A 14,944-nucleotide genomic window follows, 5' to 3' on the forward strand; every position below is an offset into this window, starting at 1 on the left:
AATAGCATTTGCAAACTCTGTGAATTACCGAACCAGTGGATTTTTGAACAATAAAACCCTTGGTACATGAGGCAATTTTTCTCAATTCCCTCCAAATTAAGTTTACTAATAATGTTAGTTGAATGATAACCTGTGCACGTACCTATTTAGCGTTAGTGTTGCTTCAGATCAAAGAAAAACCATCACACATAACTCTTACACAATACTTAAAGACAGAATTTCTGACATCCAGCTTTAATGTTTTGTTTAATATATTCGCAAATGTTGTCACTTAAACAGGAAAGCATCTAAAGCGGTCTCTGGACATACATAGGATGTAATCATAATCTTTAGATACATTTTCTGAGTTTTAGGACCAATGTGTGTCTTCTGGATTTACTCTAAACCACTATAATAAACATATTCAATCCTTTTAAATTTGATCTGTTTGAACTGGTTTCTATTGCAGATAATAATCTAGATTTAGACCAAGGATCAATTCCACCCATGGCTTTTAAAATCTATATATCATTAATCTTTTAGTGTTATTGCAACTAAAACTGTAATTGAACTGATCTGAGAGATGGACCTTCAAGTATTATTCTCAGTCAATTTATTGAACAAACTATGGAGTTAAAATGAGAATAGATTAGATTCACAAGCATTGCCTGACCACTGTATTTTACATCAATAGATTACTTATCAGCACATTTCTCTAAGTACAATTCAGTCATCTTCAATTTTTCGCGGAGCTCGTGCGGGGTCTGTTTGAACTCCTTTAAAATATGACATTTAAATGTCCAAAAGTTCAGGAATTCTAGTTTCAAGCCTGGTCAAACCTTAATGAATGCTACACCAAAAGATGCCCTTCTGTTCCTACATGTTATTGTGCACCATGATTCAGAAATGGCATGTTTTTGCTTTCGGAGGTAAAATTCTAAACATATTTATTGTTGTTGCCATCTGAAACAATATCACTAATTGGGAAGATAACAACAAGTGGTCTTGTGATGCTTGCTGGAATGGGAAGTGTTTAATCAAAAGGTGGATTGAATTCAAGATTAGGTGACAATTTTACCAAAGTGAATGGATGTTGTATATATTTAAAATTGTTGATCTCCAAAAAGGCCTAAATCAATAAATTGAATTGAAATTCAAGTTTATCATTTTAATCCTATTGTTGGAAAATATGTGATTTTGAACCCCATGAGGCGGTTCCTTTCCAGAAAGCATTCAGGTTGCAATCATGAGTCAAATAATGCTGAGGAGGTTAAAACATTCAAATTAAATTCAAATTACACATGAAATGTTCATTGTTCAATATATTTCTCTTAGTATTTTAGTTTGCAGACTTTATTGCTTAAGGAAAATAATTAGTTTTGTTTTTCTATGTGTAGGAAGCATTACATTAATGAAACCACTGTATCCCACCTTCTTTGCTTTCCTTTTCTGTTCTTCATCAACGTTTCTATTGTTGAACTTTAAAGATTGCCCGAAATTAGGAATTGTGCTCTACATAACTTTGCTGTGTTACAGTATGTTGTTTTTATATACTAATATTGTCCCTTAACTGTATGGCAATTGATGTTTTGTTTTGCTTTAATAATCCGCTTATGTTTATTAGGTTTTATTATTCAATACAATGTTTCAAACACAACAAATGGTAGTTGATATGTATTTACAACTGCAGCATTTGTATTGTATGGGCACTTTCAAAGGGGCCAGAAATATGGTCTGTGGGTTGACGGAGGACCACATTGGCATCAGCAAGGAGAGGTTTGGGCAGGTGATTGGTGGTATATGTAAGGTTGGAGTAGGGGGCACAACGCATGTACATTGTGTGGACTGTGACTCCTGGAGTTATTGTGAGGGATACCATGCTACCCTGTAAATGAATCCCCTAGTGATTATTATCAACAAACTTTATTCTGTTTTATAAACGAAAACCATAAAAGTCATACATAAAATGATAAAACAGGAGCTGATGCAAACAGTTTCTTGGATGCTGTTCTAAATCTGCCCAACTGTGACTCTTTGTCTCCTGTCTTTTTTTCTGCCTGTCTAGTCTAAAAAGAGCATATTCAGGTGGAGTAGCAGCCACAATATCTGGGCCAGAGCTCTCATCTGCCCAGGTTTCTGTTACGAATGCCACATCGATGTCTTGCATTTGAAAAAAGTCATAAAACTCTAACTGATGTTTTATCAAAGATCTAGTGTTTAGCAGTAGGCAGCAGATATTGGGATCAGGGTTCTTCCTTAACGTTTGGCTCGGCTTTCTTAAGGAGGCTTTCAAACTTTCAGAGGGAAATGTGGATTGTTCCCTATTAATGACACAGTGAGGAGGGCGTCCAGGAATATTAGTATTAGTATTAGTAATAGTGGGTCTTAACGCCAGTAATACTTCCCGGGAGTAGCAAATATTACTGGACTCATTTAGAGATGATCGACCAGGGGAACCGGTTACTAGGCGCGGTCCAGGAGCAGACGTCTCTTTTTAACCTTTCCAATCTGTGCAAATAGTTAAGAACTAGACCGCCTCTTCTCCAAGATGGCGGCAATCTCACGGCACATCGGAAGTGGGTTACTTTAACCACCTTCCTGGATATCTCCCTCCACTCAAACAGCCCGCTAATGGCTGCGGTGGACCGGGGAGATATCCTTCAAAGATCAGGACGCCGGGCTGAACAATGTTTAAGACCCAGGTCAGTGCCAATTTACTATTAGTGCGAGAGGTTTAAAACATTAAAAATAGCAGTATATTTAAACAGAAGACAGCGAACATTTATATAGTTAGATACACAGTAAAAACAAAGTAAGATGCAATATAGTGCATCACGAGGGCTCGCCCTAAAAAGGTACACCTTATATACAGGTATCACATGAATCCAGATGTTAACACACACACAATGTTAGAATTTCTTAGGCTTGTTGGTCAGACTACCAAATCTTCCCCAGTAGATACCTTCAGTCCCGGATGAAGACAGCTCTGCCATAGACCACTGTGTTACAGACCACTTACTCTCACTGCCTCATCCAGTTCCACCCCTGATCCAAACTCCAGCACTGAATGTTATGTTATGTTATGTTAATTTATTTTTATAATGCGCACAGCTACCCAACAAGGGTTTCCCAGCGTAAGCCAACAGAAGCATAACAGTGATCTAGCATTAGCAATATTGATTAAAAAGCCAAGTTTTTAATTGTTTACGAAAGTTGGGAAATAGTTTCTCCCTCCTCATTACAGCAGGCAAGGAATTCCACATGGTGGGCCCCAGTAGGGAGAAGGAACGACCACCCATTCTTGACAGCTTAATCCTAGGAATCATTTAAAGCTCATCCGCAGAAGAGCGAAGAAGTCGAGAGGGATGGTAAGGGCGTACCAGATCTTGTAAGTATGTAGGCGCAGAACCAATCTTAATTCTGAACATGTAACACAGGGCCTTACATTTTATACGATGTTCTACTTTCAGCCAATGTAGTTCTCTCAGAACGTTACCCGTTTTGGACATTCTGGGAAGTCCACAGAGCAAACGGGCTACAGAATTTTGCACCACCTGAAGCTTGCGAAGTACATCTTTGTTAGACCCCAAAAAAAGGACGTTGCCGTAATCCAGGCGAGATTTTACAAGTGCCTGGACCACCGTCTTTTTGGTGTCCACAGGAAGCATCCAGATTATTTTTCTTAGCCATTTTAATTTGAATTTCACCGGCTTTACGTCCGTGCTTTGCATCATACCATAATTTATATGGAGATTACTCCTCTTCTGGTGACTATTCCACCTGTCTAACCTTTAGCCTTCACCCACGGTTGTCCATGGTAACTGACAGCCACCCTTTCATCAAGACAAAAGGACTGTAGCCCATGACTTCACATGGTGTGATGTGATATGCACCGGCCATTCTCCCCACTTCCTATTACTCTTTGCTAGCTTTATACCCTCAAACACACTACTGAAGTGCTCAACACTTCCATTTCCTTCTGGTTGAAAAATAGATGTGGTCCTGTGCATAGCAAAATTCCTGCTCAAAAAGCTTTGGAATTTTTCCAATCAGAACTGTTAGCCATTACCACTCATGAGATACTTCGGCACATATTCCCTGTAAAAAACCGTATCCAGGAACCAAGAGCCCACAAACATCACAACTTCCACTTCAGGCCATTTTCAGAAATGACCATAGATCCCTAATATGCATTTAATTTACCGGTCACTCTTCCATATGGGTCCCATCACCTCAACACTAACTCTTTACCACGACATACGGGGATCGTTTACTGGGAATTAAGTTGGACTGAATGTGAGTTGTGATTTTATCAGAATTTATGCTTCCACAGAATCCTTCATCTTCCTTGTCTATCCTAGGCCCCCAATACAATATTCCTTAGTTAGCCCTTTGTTTTTCATATATCTAAATGCCCCCTGTGATAAGTGTCAAGAGTTCTCTCTCAAACTTTCCAGAGAAATCACAAGTCTGCCCGCAACAATAATCCATCCTCTTCAGCCAATTCTTCCTTACCTCTCATTCAGTCCATCATTCATAAGCCAATAACATCTAATATATTTATTCATGCCCATCAATATTTTGTCTTCCATAAGTTTTTTCCCCCATTTTCTCATGGCTGAGGCCATGGATCTTTTTCCTTTTACAATCATGCATTAAAAAAAATCCCCATTCATTCTTTGGTACTTTTTTGATAGGTAATGGCTTCAGACATAAATCAGAAACTTTTTTCCACACTTGGCACATATTGTACAGTGTAATTCAGACGAAAAACTTAATGGCCATGTGAGCCAATGCAGCCACCGCCGCCCACCACAACCTCATCAGATATACTAGAAGAAAGCATTCCAGGACAGAATCTCCACCCACACACACAACAGCAAGAAACTCTTTGGCATCAAAGAGTTCGCCCAGCCAACAGTGAGACAACCGACATCCCGCCCGGACCTCTGCGACAGACTCTGCACCTTCTTCCACCACATAATCAGGACCATCTATGACAACTTCAACAACAACAACCTACACAAGGAACCTACACCCACCACCCCCATACACAACGCAGCTTATGCTAGACAGCTGGACAGCTGTCACCATTGAAGGCACCCTGAAGACTATGAAGTCAACCCACTCCGGGGCCCCCACCAGATCTACCACAGACCAGCTGACATCCTCGTCCGAGGTTCGTCAAATCATCAACAGCTCTTTTGAGACAGCCTCCTTCCCCGACGACTGGAAACATGCAGAGATCAACCCTCTCCTGAAAAAACCCACGGCGGATCCCACCGACCTCAAAAACTACAGACGGATCTCATAACTCCCGTACCCAGCGAAGGTCATCGAAAAAGTCATCAACAGCTAGCTCGCATCCTTCATAGAAGAAAACATCCATGACTCGTCCCAATCTGGCTTTTGGAAAACCCACAGCACCGAAACCACCCTACTCGCAGCCACAGACATCCGCTCCATCCCTGACAGAAGAGAGACTGTGGCACTTAGCCTCCTGGACGTATCCGCAGCCTTCAACAGTCTCTCAAAGCAACATAGCCCACAGACTACATGATGCAGGAATCTAGGGCATGGCCCTCAGCTGGATCCGCTCATTCCTGTCCAGCAGGACACAGCGGGTCAGACTCCCGCCCTTCCACTCAGATCCCACACTGAACAGCTACAGAGTTCCCCAAGGATCCTCCATCAGCCCCACACCGCGACTACATGGCTCTGCTCGCACCCATCGTCAGATCCTATGGTCTCAACATTGTATCCTACACAGACGACACCCAACTCATCCTCTCCCTATCCAACGAACCAAACATCTCCATACAAAACTTTCAAGAAGGGATGGAATCTGTCGCCAGGTGAATGAAGAACAGCTGGTTACAACTGAACACGGACAAAACCGAAATACTCATGAAGGACCCATACCTGATGCCTGGTACGACAGACACCTGGTGGCACCCCCGTCCTTGGGAATCCACCCTCCCACACCACCCAAGCATGCAATCTCTGAATCATCCTGGACTCCGAACTCAAAATGGACCGTCAAATCAATGCTGTCTCCTCCTGTTTCCATACCTTCCGCCTCCTACGAAAGACCTTCAACTGGATTCCTCTAGAGCACAGAAAGACCGTCACCCACGCCTACGTTAGCAGCAGACTGGACTACAGTAATGCACCCAACATCGGGATCAACAAGAACCTTACCAGCAAACTCCATATCGCCTCCACCAGACAAGTCCTCAACCTACCATGTCATTGCCACATCACCCAACACCTGCGGACACTTCTCTGGCTCCCTGTGGAGAAGAGAATCACCTTCAAGCTTCTCACCAACGCCCACAAAGCCCTCCTCAACACCGAACCCGCCTACCTGAACCACCGCCTCTCGTTCCACGCACCCCAAAGATCCTTCCGCTCAGCCCAGCTCTCCCATGAAACGGTGCAGCGCATTAAGAAGACCAGAACAGCAGGTCGCTCCTTCCCCTTCCTCGCAGCCAAGGAATGGAACACCCTCCCTCTCCACCTCTGGCAGACACAAACACTCTACAAGTTCAAGAAGGACCGCAAGACCTGGCTCTTCGACGAATCACCGAGAACTTCCAGGAGCACCCCCAGCACCTTGAGACCCTTTCAGTTGAGTAGTTACCCTTCACCAACCTGTTGATTGATTGAAACTGGTAAAAAGGTTTGAAGCCCTCTCTCTGGCAAGGAATATTTTGTTTCTGCAGGTCAAACACAAAGGTTATAACTATTTCACATCCTTTCTTACCACTTGGGTCAGTACTGTTCCTAACCCATTACCAATTGCAGCAATAGTTACTAACCTTTCAAGACTGAAACCACATTCAGGCGGTGCACTACAAAAGTCTTTATTTAGTTCACTAAACCCTTCCCAACACTACTGGCAATTCAAATGTATACGTATTATTTAGCAGTTGCCTGACAGTGTAAGCATTTTCTAGAAAGATATTCACAAACTTTGTGTAAAATTCCACGAAGTATAAAAGCACCCCTGTATCTTCTTTACTTTTGGGCAGAGGGGCAGTGTTAATTGACTCCATCAACTTCTCCTTTGGTTTAATACCTTCCCGGCCAACTTCTTGCCTCAGATAGGCCACATCACCCTTAAGTGGTCAAACCTTTTCGTTTGAAAACTCCCAACCAACTCCTTCGAATTTTTATCGTAAAAACTGCATGAGGTGCTTGGGTGGATGTATTAATGGTCAACTGTACCTAAATGATTATTGTGATGGTGAAAAGTACAGACTGTCAAGGCCAGCCTGCTCCGCTCTCCAAAACAGACTTCAGGCAGTTTTAAGTAGACACATGCGCAAGAGCCTGATGGCAGCATTGATGGAACTGAAAGTTAAGCAGTATGGGCTGAGCTGCTGGCAGCCGATTCTGCAATAATTGGGGTCCTCTGACAGGGATGTGGAATTCCTATAGCGCGGAGGGATAGATTATATAAAGTGGACTTTGTTACATGACAAGTGGATTTATAAGGCAACTTGTCCCATGGACAAGCATTCTATTACTTTCTATACCCCTGCTCTGCGCCTGACAAGTATTCTATTCCTTTCTAAACCCCTGCTCTGGGCCTGCCCACAAGTTACAAAAGAGTCACATTCCAATGCAGCTCTGGGTGTCTACAGCATCAACCCTGTACTCCCGAAGCTGCTTGTCCAATATCAGCTGCCTTCTACCATTCCTCCCTTTCCAAGCCTTCACACTGTGACGACTTGGAAAGGATGGGGTTGCCGCATTTGCAAGATGGTCTTGTGCTCTAAACAGAATACACCGCACATCCTTCTGAGCCTCATGTATTCTGTTTACAGCATTAATGCAGAGAAAGAGCTACAGCTGGGCCTCTTAGAAAGGCAGCGTCGTGGACTGTTGGGGTGCAGAGCCTCCGGCCCCCCAAAACATACCCTCATAAACACCAGCTTCACTTGTAGTACAATACATTCACTGGTGTTATGCCTCACCAATTTCAAATTCCACCAGCCGCCACTGCACTGCTGTGTCCCCAACTGACCTCGGTCACAAAATGGTTGGATTGTGGAAACATGTGGAAGATTTTGGGAGAATTCATCATCTGACCTTTGAACCCCAGATCTCTATGTGGCTAATCTGCACCTCACTGGCAGCATGCGGCCTGAAATTAACATCTGGATGGTAAAGATCACTGAAGTGTATTACTACTGGGCCGTTATTCCCCATATCTAATATCTGTCAGTAAGCCATGAGACTCATGGGGAATAATGGCTTCTTTGCAAATTTTGAAAAGTACGAGGAGCATTGTTGACAGGATTATAGATCTATAATAACGTTAAAGGAGCTATGATAAATTGATATCTTTAATTTCAATATCGAAGTAACACTTGTTAAATTATTTACCACCCCCAGATATGAACCACTTAAAACTCTGTACTGGCATTTGACACGCCGAAACAATGCCAAAATAAAGGTTATATAGGACTAGTGTGCAGAAAGCAGTGCCTCTATCGCTCACAAACAATAGGAAATAAATCAGTTGGGTAAATTAACGTGTAAGACAAATACTAACAGTTTTCTAAAATGTCCTGATGGAGATTCCTTCTTGCACATGCTCTCTGCTCAAATGAACTCTCACTTCTGGGCACCCGCTGAGAATCAGAGAGTGGATTTTGTCTAGAATCACACAACTGATTCAAGTGGAGAATCCAGGTTTCAAAGGATGTCTCCCTATACTATCATCAGCAACCTGGCCACTTGCCCATATCTTGGCGGATGTTCTTCCTGTACAGCATTATTTTGGCAAAAACAATGGAATAAGCACTTTATGATTGTGAGGGAGATGTATTGAAAGTGAATAAATATTAATGTTCCAGGATAAAAACGGTAATGGATACTGCTCCACCTGCCACAAGAGTTGTGATTGTTAAACAAATTGTATAGGTTTTGTCAGAAACTTGACAGTTCACACAAATAAGTTGTAGTCGTGTTGAACATGCAAACGCCACTTGACTCACACATAAATAACGATTAAGCAGAGGTTTGGACTCACAAGTATCTGCTATACATCAGCTGTACTCTTCAGCGCCTGTCGCTGTTTCAAGTTAAAGGTAGAGGTGGGCCTACCACTGTGAGCCCGGCTCTGGCTCGGCTCGAGGTTCTGTTGGAACCTCAGGCCCACAGCGAGCCGGGGTTCTGCGGTACTCTTCAGCACCTGTCGCTGTTTCAAGTTAAAGGTAGAAGTGGGCGTCCACTGTGAGCCCGGCTCTGGCTCGGCTCGAGGCTCTGTTGGAACCTCAGGCCCACAGCGAGCCGGGGTTCTGCGGTACTCTTCAGCACCTGTCACTGTTTCAAGTTAAAGACAGAGCTGGGCGTCCACTGTGAGCCCGAGCCCGGCTCTGGCTCGGCTTGAGGTTCTGTTGGAACCTCAGGCCCACAGCGAGCCGGGGTTCTGCTGTAAGCTTCAGCACCTGTCGCTGTTTCAAGTTAAAGACAGAGCTGGGCGTCCACTGTGAGCCCGGCTCTGGCTCGGCTCGAGGTTCTGTTGGAACCTCAGGCCCACAGCGAGCCGGGGTTCTGCTGTAAGCTTCAGCACCTGTCGCTGTTTCAAGCTAAAGGTAGAAGTGGGCGTCCACTGTGAGCCCGGCTCTGGCTCGGCTCGAGGTTCTGTTGGAACCTCAGGCCCACAGCGAGCCGGGGTTCTGCGGTACTCTTCAGCACCTGTTACTGTTTCAAGTTAAAGGTAGAGCTGGGCGTCCACTGTGAGCCCGAGCCCGGCTCTGGCTCGGCTTGAGGTTCTGTTGGAACCTCAGGCCCACAGCGAGCCGGGGTTCTGCTGTACTCTTCAGCACCTGTCACGGTTTCAAGTTAAAGACAGAGGTGGGCGTCCACTGTGAGCCCGGCTCTGGCTCGGCTCGAGGCTTTGTTGGAACCTCAGCCCACAGCGAGCCGGGGTTCTGCTGTCATCCTTGCTCTACCCTGAATGTGACTTTGAAACTTGGGAACCAGGTGCGACTCTCGGCGGCAGCTCCACATCCTGTGACTCTGGGCAAATACCTTTTTTATTTATTTTGAAAGTTTCATTAAGCGCGAACAAGATCCTTGCGGATATCAGAGCGCTTTACAATTAGTGAGGTTAATTATACAAAAGATAAATGCAGGTAAATCACGTATAAGTAACATCCTGTGCAACGTAAAGCAATAGGGTAGAAAACAGGAAAGACCCGTTGATTCATGACAATGGCAAATATAATGACTAGGGTGTCTAGTTGTCCCTGGTCATAATAAGGAATACTGGTGAAGGTACGAATGTTGTCAGAATTTCCTTGGTCTATTTCCAGGTGAATTTTGCCATGATCTTAATTTTACTGTGCCTAAAAAAATGAATGTGACCTTGTGTAATGTAAGTAGTGGTCCTGTACATAACTTTGGGTTGAGCATGTAATATGTAATATCTGCAGAAAAAGGTAAAAGCAAATCATTAACACTAAAAAGGAAAAACAAATAAATACCCACTTAGTGGCTGATCTTTACACAGTGAACCCAGAAATCCTGGATAAACAGCAGCTTCCCAGCGAAAACTGTGTGCTCTTAGGCACATATGTTATTTGACCGAAACTCCTTCTACTTCATAATTATGGATGAAAGTGTCTTCAAAGACCTGAGTTCAGGATACCGGCCGGATACCAACCTGCCTTTGATTTCATGGGCCTGAATGTCGCCTGATATCGGCCTGGTCCACACACAGGGCTGACCTGGGAAGGGTCTGGCCTCTTAGTTCACTAATGTACACATGGCAACGTTTTAAGAGGCAGGAGGGAGATTCTATAAAAAAGTAAAAATAATAATAATATGGGTTAGGAGAATTTATTTTTCCTCATTAACTTCTATTGAACGGAGGCAGTTTAAGGCGGGAGAGAGACAGAGAGAGAGGTTTATTGTGGCTCGAGGAGCCGAGCCAGGCTCCGGGCTCTGCTCGCCCCGCCCCCCTCCAGGGCCCCTGCACCCGCCCCGGCGCGAGGCCGCACGTGGAACCCCCTCCTCCTCACCCGGCCTCAACGGCGCCTCGTTCTGCGTCACTTGACCCTGTAACGCCTTCCAGCGGCAGGGCGCTCTTCTCCACAGCGGCCGAGGAGGTCCCGCCCCCGGATATTCACATTTCAACCAATCACGGAGCTTCTTGTGGAGAAACCCTACAAAAATTACAACAACTTCCGCTTCTCACGGCCACTCGGAGTGCGCGTGAACCGCGGACAATTGGAAAATCATCTTAGAATATAAATTGTCCTGTTCGCCAATGACAAAAACAATATCACTTACTACTATTAGAGTAACTTTACGCCCGTGACGTGCTAGTCACTTTCATGATTGTCTTTGTGTGCACAGCTACAGGCGCTCCTTCTACTGTTGAACAAACGCCTGTGTGGCCTGTACTGATGAATCGGGTGTTTGCCGCAGAGGATTCTGGGTATGCAAATGACAGTGGCTGGCCACGCCCCCTCCAGTGACGGCAAGGCTCCTGCAGCAGCCCCATCGGGACTTGTGCTCTGGATCCAGGCTGTGAAGAGTCTCAAAATCCAGTAATAATCACACAGGCCAACATTTCAGGACAGGGAGGGGAGATTTAAAATAGAAAATCAGTAGAATGAAAATCCCCATTGACTTCTGTTGTAGAAAATGCAATTTCAGGCAAGAGACGGCTAAAATAAAGGCATTTGTGGCTTGAAAAATCGGTAGTCTCCCGCCTGAATTGGGTCTATTGGCATGAATGAATAATCACCAAAGGCTCCGTGGGGTTAGGGTACTTCCACAATATACTCATGTGCATACGTGCCAATAGGCCCGATTCACACAGGACAGTCCCGACTTTAGAAGCCAAAAAGGCTGTTTCTGCCTGACATGGCAGCGTCTTCAATGCAAGTCAATGGGGAAATGCATCTAGCCCTGCCCAGTACCACGCATCAGGAGTGAGACTAACACATTTTACTGCTGGTGTCCAAATCAATAGACTAAAATGCATTAGTCACGCAATCGGGGAACACTGCAGGAGCCGTGCTCGAGGAACTCAGCTGCGCAGCCCTGCACGATCGCACCGGCATGTGCTGTGCTAGTAGAGCATGCTTTCTCACTTGTTGTAATGTTTACACACTGCAGTGCCTCCTAATGAAGGAACTCTGATGCCCTGTGGAGAATCAATCAATCAATCAATCAATCAGAGGGCAGGTGCCTCTGTCATTAAATATTCCAGGCAGACTTTCTACTTAAACCTAGCATTTCCCATGTGCAGCAGATACGCGCAGCAGACGCCCACAGCGGGCGCCCCACTGGCACACTTAAGGCACTCCAAAGGCAAGCCCGTCTGAATCAGGGGGCAGGGGCCTTATTTATGAAAAGTGACACATCGCTGCGAGAAAACAGCGATGCGTCACTTTTCTTTGCGCCCTCCTTGCGTCCCCAATGATGCGTCATATTTAGAATATGACGCATCATTGCGCAAGGACTTACAGATACGTCAGTATTTCTGGCGTATCTGTAAGCGCAAAAGTGATGCATTGCTGGAGTGTGTCAGAAAAGTGACACAACTCCAGCAATGTGTCCTTTCACATGGGGAAAGCCCCATGTGAAAGGGCCTGCGTCAGTCTTACGCCTGCTGTGAGGCTGGCGTAAGAAATTGATGCATTTGTGTCCTAGAAGTGGCGCAGTGAAATCTCATAGATTTCACTGCGTCACTTCTACGACCCTTTCTTGCGTCAATTCGCCTCCCTTGCATACATTATACCTGGCGCAGGTATAATGTGGCGCAGGGGTTTACAAAGTGACACATCTACCTAGATGCGCCACTTTGTGAATATGGTGCAACAAGGCGCATTTTTTACGCCACTGGTGCGTCACAAAAAGTGATGCACCGACGTCGTAAAAGTAACGCACAGCCTCATAAATGAGGCCCCAGGTGTCTCTCTCTGTAAATATTCCAGACATGGATCCTGGAGGCAGCACCTTGCCTGTTGTTCATTTCCGGCAACGCACCCGCCCCACTGTGACTTCGCACGGGCTGATTGACCAGAGTCAGACACCTACAGGCAGCAGCTTTATTTTAAGGTGCCGCAGCAGCACATTAAACCCAGAAATCACCGGCCTTCACCTGCGCTCAAATGAAGCCTACCTGCTGAGGGTTTCAGATTGCTATGAGTAAAATTGTAATAAATTCAGTGTAGTTATGAGTAACATTTCAACTGCTATGAATGACACTTACTCAAAAGCAAAATCAAGCAATGAAGACGAGGGAAACATATAAATATCAGAAGTTACACCCATTTGAGCAACGAGAAACTCTAAGAAGACCTTAAAACTGCTGCCAAGGACCAGAAATGGAAGGGCAATAGCCAGAGACAGACTGCACTTCTCAGTCACAGAAGGCAGGGGGCACTACAGCTGCTCAGGAGAAGATCTCATTGGTCTGATCATTCATGGCCACGCACTATCCTAAAAAGCAAATTTGATGGTATAGCATAGCAAGTGCAACTCGGAGATTATACCCTGACGCCCAAGCACAGGCATATTTGTTATTATACCACCATATTGCCGAATCCATCATTCAAGTCTTAAGTACCTATACATTCTGCCCCTGCATCTCCTGGCACCAAGGACAAGGTATGTGCTCTGCAGTGTTCGCAGGTTACCCCTGCATTTAGTGATAGAATAGTGTGTTGTTTGCAGCGTGTCTGCGTATTCTCTTCCACCGCGCACTCACCTTGAGCAATGCAGTGCTGCATACTTATGCATGGGTGCACATTAAACACACTATTAACAGTTTCCTGAAAACATACAACAGTGCAGGGTGTGCAGGCTAGTGTCATACTGTGGTGATAATAAACAGTGCACTGCATGTTAAGAACGACTCCACCACAGATAGGTAATATTAACGTCAAAGTATTTATTTATCGGTTCCTGGTTCCTCATACATAGAGAGCGATGCCAGCAACACCCAGCACAACAGCTACTCCTGGCCAACTGCTGCCCCCAATGTTCCTATTCTAACACCTGATCATGTCCCTCACCAACCTTCCACTCACAACATTCCAATGTCCCACACACCTTCCCCTCTATACAAATAACAAACACAACAAAACAACAATAGATTAATGACACATGCCCTTTCCCCCCTTAGAACACCAACTACCAGGAAATAAATATGCACACTGTAAATAACTAAAATATAATATTATTCCATTACAATCTCTTTAATAATTACCAGGCGATTTACTCTCTCTCGCACTTCGAAGTACTCTCACATCTGGATCCCTCTGACCTCCACCACTTGCCACCCCAGAACTCCCACACATCTCACTCACCCTAGAGTTTGCTTCAACCCTTGACCACACCTCATCACCCATCAAGTATCCACTTAGTGTCATGCATACCACACTCCTGACCATTATGTCCGCTAACTCTCCTGCACTCACTCACATGGCATAAATTCCGCACTCTCCCATCTTCACGTTTCACTGCACCTTTCAACACCTAAGCAATTTTAAGCTTTTTTAAGCAATTGTACTGAAAGTTTTAACTTCCTCAACGGTCCGATGGATCGGAGATGACGGGGCAGATTTACAAGCCCTTTGCATCACTTTTGCGTCACTTTTAACATTTAAAAATTGATGCAAGAGGCTTGTAAATCTGCCCGAGATGTTTAAAGTAACTCTTAAGTTCATCTAAGCAACGTTATCTTCCCCATTGTTATTGAATGGCATTTTTACATGAAGCTAAATCCCTTAATTCACTGCATAGAACGTGACTAGGAGAGTTGTCACAGGAAAAAAAGTCACACTCGCTTTAGGAACAGCGAGCAAAAGCGTCATAGGCGGTAGGGATACGTGTGGGAGAGACCAGAGAAGTGGCTCCCTTGACCGGAGACATCACAGGTATGGGTGTGCCGTTTGTTAGCTTGCACCAGTGAATAGATAGGGCAACCACT

The sequence above is a fragment of the Lissotriton helveticus genome, unplaced genomic scaffold, assembly GCF_964261635.1.
Source record: "Lissotriton helveticus unplaced genomic scaffold, aLisHel1.1 SCAFFOLD_509, whole genome shotgun sequence".
In the NCBI taxonomy this organism is placed as follows: domain Eukaryota; kingdom Metazoa; phylum Chordata; class Amphibia; order Caudata; family Salamandridae; genus Lissotriton; species Lissotriton helveticus.